Raw genomic sequence first — 12,996 nt, 5'->3', positions numbered from 1 at the left:
TTACCCCCACGAAGTCAATCCTCCCCACACTTAGTTCTTGCACGGTCCTCCGTGCTCGCTTCGGATTGGGGAGAATGAGAACTTCGGGGCCACCTTCAGCTGGTGGTATCAGGAATGGGTTGGTCACCTTTATCATACTCCTCACTAACTAGCTCGAATGAAGCCTCAGGAATTGGGCCAGGGTCTCTTCCTTCTAGCTTTGTCGCTATCCAGTCAAAACACTTCTGCTACAAATGCTTCATGCGGTGGATATCGTGCAAGATGTCTCGGAATAAATCCAGAAGAGACCAGAGAACCGATAAAGAAGTCGGTGAAGTTAGTAGACTTGATAGTGGTGCTGCTGGTGCCTTCCTCTTCGAGGGTGTCTTATCTGAGGGTGTATCCAATTTCCCCCTCGGAATGAACTTGTTGCCTCTTGAAAACTCTAACATGATATCCATTGGTTGCCTCTCTACCCCCGTTGCGTTTGCTAAGCGCATCACCATCGACGGAAATGGAATGTTGATATTTTTCTTCTCAACCAGTTTTCAAATCGATTTGTGCAACAAAGGTACAATGGCTATATGCTTGATAAACCCCCTCTTGAGGGTTTATTTTGTGTTGAATTAAGAGCATTTTGATAACTTTTCCTCACATTTATTCAATGAATTAGCATAGTTTTGTGATTGTCTCCTTATTAGTGCTTAGATGTGAAAACATGCTTTTTAAACCCTTAATTTTATAGTTTTAATCTTCCTTTGATTCCACTAGATGCCTTGATGTGTTTGTTAGTGATTTCAGATTGAAAAAGGCTAGGAGAGGATCAAAGGAGTGAAAGGAAAGCATACAAAGTGGAGAAATCATCAAAAGCCAAAGATTTGGAAAAAGCTCATGGGCGCGCGCACGCACTATGCGCCTACGCGCGGATTTGCGAAATGCTCCAGGGACACGTGCGCGCGCTGTGCGCCTATGTGCCGAAGGCCGCATGTAACTTTTAAAGAAGAACTCGTGCCTGGCGATTTTGGAGGGTTTCTGGCCCCATTTGGAGCTGAGTTTTTGGCGGGAAAAGGCTAAATAGACCAAGGAATGAAGGGGGAAGGGGGAGGACATTCATTCAGACACTTTAAGGAGGACATTCATTCACACACTTTAGGCTTAGTTTTAGTTAGTTTTAGAGAGAGAAGCTCTCACTTCTCTCTAGGATTAGGAGTAGGATTAGGTTTAGGTCAATAATCTTAGATCTAGATTTTAATTCATGCTTTCATCTTCTTCTACTCTTGGATTCTTTGTTGTTACATTCATCATTCTTCTATTGTTTGTTATAATTTCTTCTACTTTGTTTGTAGATCTACTTTTTCTCATTCTATTTTCTTTCAATTCAATGAGGTAATTCATGATAATTGTGTTTCTTTTGATTGTTGTTATTAATTCCTTGCAATAATTGTTGTCAGATTTCATTATTGTTGCTAATTTACTATGCTTTCCTTTTGTGCCTTCCAAGTGTTTGATGAAATGCTTGGTTGGATTTTAGTGTAGATTTTATTCCTCTTGACCTAGGTAGAGTAATTAGTGACGCTTGAGTTATCTAATTCCATTGTTGATTGGTAATTAGAAGTTGCTAATTGATTTGGATACCACTAAAGCTAGTCTTTCCCTTGGGAGTTGGCTAGGACTTGTGGAACCAAGTTAATTCATCCACTTGACTTTCCTCCATGGTTAGAGGTTAACTAAGTGGTAGCAATGGATAATTTGTGGTCAACAATTGAGGAGGATAGCTAGGATAGGACTTCTAGTTCTCATACCTTGTCAAGAGCTTTGTTAGTTGTTAGTTTATTTTCATTACCATTTATATTTGTTGTTTCTTATTCTCAAAACCCCAAAACATACCTCAACCAATAACAAGAACACTTTATTGTAATTCCTAGAGAGAACGACCCGAGGTTTAAAAACTTCGGTTTATAATTTTAGGGATTTGTACTTGTGACAAACAAAATTTTTGTATGAAAGGATTATTGATTGGTTTAGAAACTATACTTCGACGAGATTTCAATTGTGAAATTCTATACCGTCAAAAATTCCATTCATCAAAATGGCACCATTGCTGGGAAATTGCAATGGTGTTATGTTATTGGTTATTGTATATATGTGAATATTGTGAATATGTTTGTGTTTTGCTTGTTTATTAGATTTTGTTAGTTTTATTTTGTTTTTCCACTATGAATTCTCACTTTGGCTATGAGTTTGGTTCTCATTATGTTGTAGGCAATGTGGACTTTAATGACAACATGTACCAAGGATGGAACACTTCAAGATGGGAGGAGCCTCAAGGAATTGATCACTCCTATTGGCAACAACCTCCGGTTATTTATAGGTATAACCACCATCCTAATTCATATCAATTTGATGGCTATCGTAACTCTTTTTGTGATAATCAAGTACCACCACCATATGCTTATGAACCTTATCCTCAACATGACTATCAACCATGCTCACAAGTCCATTTTTACCAAGCACCTTCTTGTGACCCACATCCATTGTATGACCAATCACCCATACCATATTCTTATGACCATTATGAGTAAGAACCTTTAGAGCCACCACAACTCTATCATGATTACTACCAAGAGCCACCTCAGTGCACACCATCTCCATACCCTTACTATGAAGAACCACCTTGCCATTATGAACCGTTTCTCCAAAAGAATGAACCTTCCTATCCACCCCAAGCCCCAATAGATGACTCTCTCACCTTGCTACTTCAAGGCCAAGAGAATATGCAAAGAAATACCATAGAGTTTGTGACTAATTTGACTAAGGTAGCGCATACTTTAGCCTACCAATGTTGGAACACTCAATGTGCTTCCGTGGCCACATGTGAGAAACGAAAAGATGAGCAAAGCATGAAAGAGAGATTGGAAAATCCGGTGGAGAAGAAGGAAGAGTCAAGCTTTGTATTGGAGCAATTAGAGATGCCAAGGGTCATTGAAGAAAAGGAAAAAGTGGTTGAAGATCTAGGAGATGCGGAACCACCATGGAAATCTCAACAACCTCCGAAGCATATCAAGATTGAAGGATATGAGAAGGTTGATCAAGAGATAGACTCAATCATCAATGATTTCTTATCAATAATTGAATCCTCTCCCATGGGACATGAAATTGAAGCTATTGAAGACAACTCAATACCAAATGATGTTGGTGATCTCATTGAAGACTCTTTCATCAGAGGTGAAGTTGATATGGAAGAAGATTTCACACAACCTCCCATGTTTGACTTGATTGATGATGGGGAGGAATTAGAAGAAGTTAACAAGCAAGAAGAAGATGAAAGAAGTTGTCAAGAGGTGGAAATACCCAAAGAAGAGCATAAGGAAGTGGACCTTGCATCGTCTAAGTGTGGGGAGGTTTCCCTCCCTAAGACACCATCCAACATATCATTCAAGTGGGTAAAATATTCAAACCTAAGCTTTACTTTCTCACTTGAATATGGCTTGATCAAAACGGATGGACAACTTAGAGCTCTTTGTGGGACTAAGAGTAAAAAGGAGTTGTGCAGTGGTTGGAAATTTAGAATTAGGCTCATTGAAGTCAAGTTCTCAAGGTATAGGAACTATGATTGGAGGAATGCTACATCACATGGGTTTATGAAGAAGACTTGGTGTGCTAAAGAGAATTCCACTTGTCAACCACCCGAACGGAAAATTCATAAAGATCAACTAGAAGACGGGTGCGAGAATAAGATATGGGATCTCGGATCAAAGCATGAAAACCAACTATGGGAGCTCATATCTTGGGTGGAACTCCATTCAAACTTGGTGAAGATGGTTGGAACTTCTGTCAACCATTTGAGGAGCAAAGATCCTTGGAGATTCAAGGATGAGTACAAGCATAAGCCACCATGACAAAGAGCTTCCCAAATGTCCAACTTAAGGACTTAAACTAAAAGTGCTAGGTGGGAGATACCCCACCATGGTAAACTATTTCCACTCTCTTGCATTTTGATTAATAATTGAATTGAGTTACCATTGTAGGTAGTTTTCTTTCCATATATTTGTTTCAATAAATTGGTTGTAGGTTGCTTGTAGAGCAAGTCTCTCTTGCTTGTATTTGAAAATTCCCAAAAAGCCAAAAAGAATTTTTGTCACTTTATATTTTTGGCCAATCTTGAGCTGTAGGTAGTGTTAGGAGGATTTTGAACTGTTATTGTTATTTCTAAAAAAAAAAGGGGGGGGGGGGTCAAGGACGCGTACGCACGCTGTGCGCGCACGCGTCCAAACGTGGATACAGGCCCATACATTTTCCAGAGAGTTGGGCCACTCTCGCACCAACACTAGGCCAATGGCATAACTGCATACACGTGTACGCGCACTGTGCGCCAACGCGTCGCTATACATATTTGGCAATGCACGCGCCCGCACACATGCCGCGTGCGCGCCGATCTTCTGACGCAGTTTCCAGGCCAATGACCCGAGAGTTGCGCCAGCTCTAGGCCAGCATTAAGCCCCTAGCCCAACTCACTAGACGCGGATGCGCACCGTACGCATCCGCGCCCATGGCTACATGACTCATCTACGCGAAGGCGCACCTGGCGCGTACGTGTCCATAAAGCTAAATGCGCAATCCATGCGCACGCACGCTGTGCGCGCGCGTGTTGATTGCGCCACCTGCCCTCCTGGCACATTTTCCAGAGAGTTGGGCTAACCTTGGGCTGACGCTGTGCCCTGCGCCCAACCGCAGCCACACGTGCACGCACCTGGCGCATACGCGCCCTTCGGCCAATCTGCGCATCGATGCCTAAGCGTGCATGATGCGCCCGCGTCGGAAAAAAAAGTTTTTTTCTCCTCTTCCATTTTTTTTTGTTTATTGCATTTACATAATTTTATTCTTTGCATTTCAATTTTGTTTTTATAGCCTGTTTTCATTTTTTCCTAAGTTTCTCATTTTAATAAAGGTGTTGAACTTTCCTACTCGATTGTTGAGACTCTCTTGCATTATTTTGGTGCTTTGTGACTTGTAACATTAATTATAATGTTTGTTCTACACACAAGATTAGTGCTTTAGTCTTTCCTAACTCATTCTTCTTTGTTCTTGTGCCTCATTATCATTGAGTTAGGATGGGACCAATTGCTCTCATGCTTATCACTAATCTTGTTTGTGTCAATTCTTCTTTGATCTTGATGCTCAATATGCTCTTCATGCTTTGACTTTACTCTTGCATCAAGCTTAATGATTTGCCTTAGCTTACATTGTTTTCTCACTTACATGTTGTAGCTACCATGTAGTAGAGAACTTTACTCTCATTTGGCATTAGTCCTCACCTATGTTCTACTTGCTTTAATATCTTTGTTGTAGGCTTAATTTTCTTTTTTTTTCTGCTATTTTTAGGCTGGCCACCAAGAAAGGAGGAAAAGGAAAAGCTTTTAAATGGGGCAACAAACAAGTCATCCGCACAATCTTTTGAAGAAGCTCATCAGTTGTAGCTAACAACCCATCCACATTGCTCTCCTTTGCATGCACCGAGGACGGTGAAATCTTCAAGTGTGGGGAGGTCGTCTGACCGATCTCCATGGGTAACAATTTCCTTTTTCAACACCAATGTTAGCTAGTTATTGCATTGCATGATAGGTTGCATGTTAGTTATAATTTGTACATATTTTACCACTTCTTTCGTATTAGGACTACTTGGTTATAGTGATGATTTCTTTTTCAAGAAACTGTTTTAGGGCACCCTACCAATTTGAAAAAAAAATTTTGTTGAACTTGCCTGAAGAATTTATTTTGGAACATGGTTTTTGAGCTAAGAACACACAAGCTTGTGAGATTTGAGCCTAATGGTGTGGTTACATCTTATAACCACTTATTTTCCCTTCTTTTGTGCAATTGTTCTCTTCCTATGATGGTGATCTTTGATTTGTTTGATTCTTTATGTCTAATTATTCCTTGTATTCATGCATTTATATGATTGAGGCCATTATTTCATTAGCTCACTTACCCAAATAGCCTACCTTTTACTCTCCATTGTTAACCAATTTTGAGCCTATGCTTAACCTAATTGTTCTTTATTTTAGCACATTACAAGCCTAAAGCAGAAAATAATAAAGTCTCTTGTTTGGATCTTTTATTAGCTTAGGCTAGTGAGAGTGTTTTATATTCGAGTTTGGGCAGGTTGGGAACATTGGTTGGGATAAAAGGGTGCTTTGTAATTGTATATTTGGGAATTGGGTACACACTCATGTATTGATTAAATGTATAGACCTTATGCATTGGTGTTCTTGTATGTAGTTTTGAACAAAAGAAAAGAAAAAAAATATATATATGAAAAAAAAAGAAAGGAAGAAAAGAAAGAAATAAAAAGGGGACAAAATGCACCAAAGTGAAGTTCAATAAGAGTCAATGCATAAGTGTTGTGAAAATCAAAAGAAATTGCATGAGTATGTGAAAAGTGAAGGATGGGTAGTTAGGTTAGTACTTAATTGTATATGTCATCATAGGTTAGGTGAGAAAGTTTAAGCTCATCAAAGATTCAAATTCTAGTCCACTTACCCATATATGATCCTACCTTGACCCTAGCCCCATTACAACCTTGTGGAAAAGACCTCATGATATTTGTATGCATGCATAGAATGATTGTTGATTGTTAGATGAAGAACAAATTTTGGAAAGCATGATTAGGGGAGAATTGAGTGAATCACCCCTAAACACTTGAGTGAATAGAGCGGATATATATCCGGTGAGGGTTCAATTACTCAATTACATGTATTCACCATTATCATCTATATTCATGCAAGTTTGTAAATCCTTTTGATAATTCAATGCAATTGCGAGTTGGATTTGATTCCTAATACTTTAGCCCTATGCTTATGAATGTTTCCTTGGAAGTTGAATTGTTTTGACCAAGCATTTGCATTCATGTAGTTAGTTGCATTTAGATAGTTTAGTTGCATTGAATAAATGTCGTACCCTTTGCTACATTCTTGGTTTAGCATGAGGACATGCTGAGGTTTAAGTGTGGGGAGGTTGATAAACCCCCTTTTGAGGGTTTATTTTGTGTTGAATTAAGAGCATTTTGATAAAATTTCCTCACATTTATTCAATGAATTAGCATAGTTTTGTGATTGTCTTCTTATTAGTACTTAGATGTGAAAACATGCTTTTTAAACCTTTAATTTTATAGTTTTAATCTTCCTTTGATTCCATAGATGCCTTGATGTGTTTGTTAGTGATTTTAGATTGAAAAAGGCTAGGAGAGGATCAAAGGAGTGAAAGGAAAGCATACAAAGTGGAGAAATCATGAAAAGCTAAAGATTTGGAAAAAGCTCATGGGCGCGCGCACGCACTATGCGCCTACGCGCGGATTTGCGACATGCTCCAGGGACGCGTGCGCGTGCTGTTCGTGTGATGCCAGGGCATCTTGGCCAGTTTCACTGAACTTTTCTTTACTGTTTTTAGGGTAGTTTCATGCATTTCTTTAGGAAATAAGCTAGTTTTGGGTAGATATTCATCTACACCTTGATTCAAGCATACATTGTGCATTTTACATTATTTCTTGAGGATTTTGCATGAATTTAGTGACAAATTGTATGCTGCATTACCCATGACTTGGACTAGAACTTTGATGCACTCTGTTGCTTGATTTCAGGACCAAAGGAAGCAAGGAAAGGGAGGTAACTTGCAAGGTTAATGAGGAAGGTGATTGCCAATAACACTCTCAAAGCCAAGCCCAAATGAAGAAAAGAACTGCTTCAAACTCAAGATCCAAAGGCCCAAGACTTGAAGAGCCAACTAGAAGCTGAGAGAAGTAGTATATATAGGAGTAGCTTTGAATTGAGAAAGGAGTTCTGGGGGCTGGAAAAAGAGAACTACTCTCTGTATTTTACTTTCTCTGCATTTTCTAGTTTTATGATGTATTCTCCGTCTTTGTTTTCATTTTCAAGAGCTATGAACAACTAAACCCCTTTCATTGGGTTAGGGAGCTCTGTTGTAATTTGATGGATCAATACTAATTTTCATTATTCTTCTTCTATCTTTTCTCTTGATTTTACTTGAAAGCTTTCGATCTTCATCCAATTGAGTAGTTATCTTGGAAGATAAGCTATTCAAACTTGGATCTCTTTTGAACCTTAAAAGAGGAATGAAGAGATCAAGCTAGAAATGCTTTCTCATGCTGGACCAAATTGGGTTTGGATGGGTATGTGACTATAACCCTCTCAATACTTGATTTGGGAAATGCATGTGGTATAATCAGTGACCATACTTCATCTCTTCTCATGAGCAATTGACCAAGGAATTGGCTATTGATCAAGATTTGAGAGATTGAATTGCAAGAAATTGTAATTCAATCACTTAAGATTGCCAAGGAGATCAATGAGTGCATTGATTGAGGAAGAGATGAAAATGAACTTGATCCGGAGAATTGCAACATCTCCTAAGCCCAATGAACTCCCCATCTCTGATCTTACCCATTCTCTTTAATTTCTGCCATTTACTTTTATGAGCAAATCCCCCATTCCCATTTACAATTCTGCAATTTATTTTCAGTCATTTACTTCCAGTCCTTTAATTCTAGCAATTACTTTTCTGTTATTTATATTCCCGCCATTTTATTTTCTGCAACTCTCAACCCAAATTCTGGATTCGCTCAACTAGAACATTCTTCTAATTAAAGTTACTTGATCAATCAATCCCTGTGGGATTCGACCTCACTCTATTGTGAGTTTTTACTTGACGACAAATTCGGTACACTTGCCGAATGGAGATTTGTTGTGAGACAAGTTTTTCGTGCATCAAGTTTATGGCGCCGTTGCCGGGGATTGATTGTGCATCAACAATGATTAAATTGGAAGATCACTAGATTGAGCATTTTTATTTTGTGAATTTCATTTTCTGTTTGAGTGATTTACTTTTTGTTTTAGTTAAACTTCTTCCCTTCCCCCTCTACTCTTTTATTTTTCTTTGTTATTTTCAATTCTGTTTGCTAACCCACTAACTGTTTGATATATTGCATCACCCACAACTAACAGTAATTCTGACACAAATACTTTCTGCACTTATCTTTTCTTGCTTGCACTTGATGGTTGTATGACAGGGAGAAGAAGCGGAGCTTCAACTTCCTTCGATTCTGAACCTGAGAGGACCTTCCTTAGATTAAAGAGGGAGGCAAGAGGAAAGAAAGTGGTTGGTGCTGAGGAAGAAGAGGAATTCTTTGACCCAAACATGGAAGACAACATGGAAAACCATCATAAAGAAGAAGATCACAACCATGGGGAGGAGGTAGAGCAAATCATGCTGGGGAGGATAGAAGAGTATTGGGCTCTTACATCAATCCAAATCCAGGAAATTGTGGAAGTAGCATCCAAAAGCCAACAATCCATGCCAACAACTTTGAACTTAAACCACAGCTCATCACCCTTGTTCAGAATAACTGCTCGTTTGGAGGAGGTGTTCAAGAAGACCCCAATCAACATCTAACCACCTTCCTGAGGATATGTGACACAGTGAAGTCTAATGGTGTTCATTCTGACACCTATAGACTGCTCCTGTTTCCATTCTCACTTAGGGACAAAGCAGCCAAGTGGCTGGAATCTTTCCCAAGGGAAAGCTTGACAACTTCGGAAGACGTGGTGAACAAATTCTTAGCAAGATTTTACCCCCCTCAACGAATCAATAGGCTGAGAGCTGAGGTCCAAACTTTCAGGCAACAAGATGGTGAGACTCTATATGAAGCATGGGAGAGGTTCAAGGACTTAACAAGGAGGTGTCCACCTGACATGTTCAACGAATGGGTGCAGCTGCACATTTTCTATGAAGGGCTCTCTTATGAGTCAAAGAAGGCCGTAGACCATTCATCCGGAGGATCTTTGAACAAGAAGAAGACTATTGAGGAAGCCATAGATGTTATTGAAACAGTAGCAGAGAACGACTACTTCTATGCTTCCGAAAGAGGGAACACAAGAGGAGTAATAGAGCTAAATAATGTAGATGCTCTGTTGGCCCAAAACAAGCTCATCACCCAGCAGCTGGCTGACCTCACTAAGAAGATGGAGAGGAACCAAGTAGCAGCAATCTCCACTTCATCAGCAACCCAAGAGGGAGTGAGTGAAGAAGCAGAGGGTAGTCAGGAGCAAGCCAACTACATTGAGAATTCACCAAGGAAAAACTATGATCCATACTCCAAGACCTACAACCTTGGATGGAGAAACCACCCAAACTTTGGGTGGGGAAGTGAGCAAGATCAAAACCAAGACCAGAGACGTTACAACTCCAACAACAATGCAGCTCATCAGCAGTTCACACAGAGGACATCTCAACACCCCCACAACAACACTTCTCCACATGCTTTTCAAAACCAAAATGGCACATCTGCTCCGAATCACCCATCAATTGATGACAAGCTCTCTAAGATTGAGGCCTTACTTGAAGGAATATGCCAAGAGATTCAAGAAAATAAGGTGTTCAAAGAGGAGGTGCGAGCCAATATTAAGAACCAGGGAGAGACCATTAGGAAGCTGGAATTCCAGGTGGGATATTTAGCTGAGAAGATTCTGAAACCTACTGATAGCTTCCCAAGTGACACGGAGAAAAATCCCAAAGCCGAAGCAAAGAAAGTAAGATGGGAAGATTGCAAAATGGTCACTACAAATGATCAAGAGACTGAAGACAAGCAAGGCAAACTTCTCGAACAACCTGAAGACAACTCAATAAAGGAGGAGGATAGAGATCACCAAGAACCAGAAATGTCACAACAAGAGTTGCTAAAGCTCTATGCACCCTTTCCTCAACTGCTCAATGGTGCTGTGGGAAAGAGAATATACTCAAGGTTCCTAGACTTGTTTGCATCTTTGCATGTAAACATACCATTCATCAAGGCAATTCAGCAAATGCCTGCATTCATCAAGTATATGAAGGAACTTCTACCCAGGAAAAGCTCACTCAAAGGAGGCCAGACTATAGTGATGAACAAGGAATGTAGTGCCCTTATTCAACCTGAGTTGCCTACAAAAAGAAGAGACCCAGGGAGTTTTCACATCCCTTGTGCCATAGGTAAAACTATGTTCGATAGAGCACTATGTGATTTGGGGGCCAGCATCAACTTACTGCCCTTATCCCTGGCAAAGAGGCTGCAGATTAATGAGATAATGCCCACAGATGTAATCATCAGACTGGCTGACAAAACTCAAAAGCAAGCAATAGGAGTGGTGGAAAATGTGTTGCTAAAGGTTGGGAAATACTTTCTCCCAACAGACTTTGTCATCCTGGACATGGAAGAGAGTCACTCTCATCCAATCATATTGGGAAGACCATTCCTAGCTACAGCCAGAGCACTTATCGATGTAGAGAAAGGGGAGCTAATATTGAGAATCCATGATGAACGACTCAGCTTCAATGTTTTCAAACTCTCAGAAGAAACAGATCAAGAGGACAAGGAACGAAGCACAAATGATAATGAGACACTGAAGGAGGAGACAAGCACTGAAGCACAGCCAGATCATTCTGAGATTCCCTTAATTGATAAACAAGGAACACAGCAATTGCCACAGCTCAAGGAAAAATTGGAGGAACCTAAACCTCTATAGGCAGGTAAAGACAGCATCACAACCCCTGCAGAAAAAGAGGTCACCAAGGGGAAGGCAACCTCAAAAGAAACAAAGAAGAAGGTACCAAGGAGGTGGAGGAACAAGAAGATCCCTACAGAAGACTTCTCTCCAGGGGATAGAGTTGTCTCAGCTTACTTCCCAGATATTCTCCCTAATCTCCCTATTGTACCATCTCAGTTACCCAAGGTCTTCACTATCAACAGAGTTCTTTCCCTAGAACATGTGGAGATCATTTATCCAACCAATGGATATAAGTCCACAGCAAGAGGGGAGGACTTTAAGCACTACCAACCACCCTGATGAGGGAAAAACGTCAAGCTAGTGATGCTAAAGAAGTGCTTCATGGGAGGCAACCCATGTTTTATATGTTTTTAAAATAATGAATAAATCAATGTTTATGAATTTCAACCCAAGCTTGACAAACACTTGGTGAAATCTTTATCATGCAGTATACAGTGAAGAACAAGTTTGGTGTTCAAAACAAACCAAGATGCATGCTAGTCTTGGGAGCTTTGAACAAAAATTTTCATCACATTGCTTCAAACTAAGTTTGGTGTCACCCCATGGTGCCACCAAAATGCATATAAGGACCCACCAATAGTTAGTTAGTTAGTTGGAATTCATAAATAAATAATCAAATCTTTTCTTCCCTTTTATTAATATTAGCCGTAAAGTTCATATGGTCATTTTAATATCTTTTCTTACTTTTCTTAGTTTATCTTTATAGGAAAAGAAAAGGAGCATTAAAAGGGATAGATTGGACAACCAAACAAAAAAGGTTCGGATACCACAAAAGGAGGGGCTACACATTTGTTCTAAAAAGGGAGTACATTGGAAAACGTTGCCATGCAACATTGAAAAAAAAGGGACCCCTAGAAGACCGAGCAATCCCCATCATAAAGTGATGATCCTTGTCTTCTAGCCATGCATAACCCCAACCGTCCATCAAGTGACCACTTCATCAATCTACACCCTCCATTCTCTCACAACTTCTCTATATAAACGACCCTTGTCCGTACCACCCTTCATTGTTATCACACACCCTTCACCACTCTTCATTTCGGTACAAGACACCCTCTATCCAATTGTAAACATTCCTCCCCTCACTCTCTTCATTGCCATAAAACCCTAAACAACCAAAAGTCTCCATAACCTTACCACCTTCACATATTAACCATCATTCATGGCATCTTCAAGTTCTAAGAGAAGGAAGGGAAAGGAACCCATGGAAGAACACCTATATGATGAGAAGAGATTTAGAAGCTTGCATCATGCATTGCAATACGGGTGGATGGTTGATAAGGAAATCATTTATGAGCTGGGATTTCAAGTTAAAAAGACTGAGTGCCCCGAAATCACAGAGAAGATAGAAAGGAGAAGATGGGAGCTCCTAACTGACCCGGTCATTAAGGTAAATGCAAACCTC

The 12,996-nt window shown here is 39.9% G+C and overlaps 1 non-coding gene across 1 annotated transcript; it reads right to left on the bottom strand.

Annotated features, from left to right (window-relative positions):
- Nucleotides 1–9,641: 9,641 nt before the first annotated feature.
- LOC148555309 (small nucleolar RNA R71) lies at nt 9,642–9,745 on the bottom strand. Its single transcript, XR_015886573.1, has one exon. It is a non-coding gene; the product is annotated as a small nucleolar RNA R71 (small nucleolar RNA).
- Nucleotides 9,746–12,996: the final 3,251 nt, after the last annotated feature.

The sequence above is a fragment of the Arachis ipaensis genome, chromosome B6, assembly GCF_059453495.1.
Source record: "Arachis ipaensis isolate K30076 ecotype BB chromosome B6, ASM5945349v1, whole genome shotgun sequence".
Classification (NCBI taxonomy): Eukaryota; Viridiplantae; Streptophyta; class Magnoliopsida; order Fabales; family Fabaceae; genus Arachis; species Arachis ipaensis.
The sequence above is the reverse complement of the archived record's forward strand: the minus strand, read 5'-3'. Positions and strand labels throughout refer to the sequence as shown.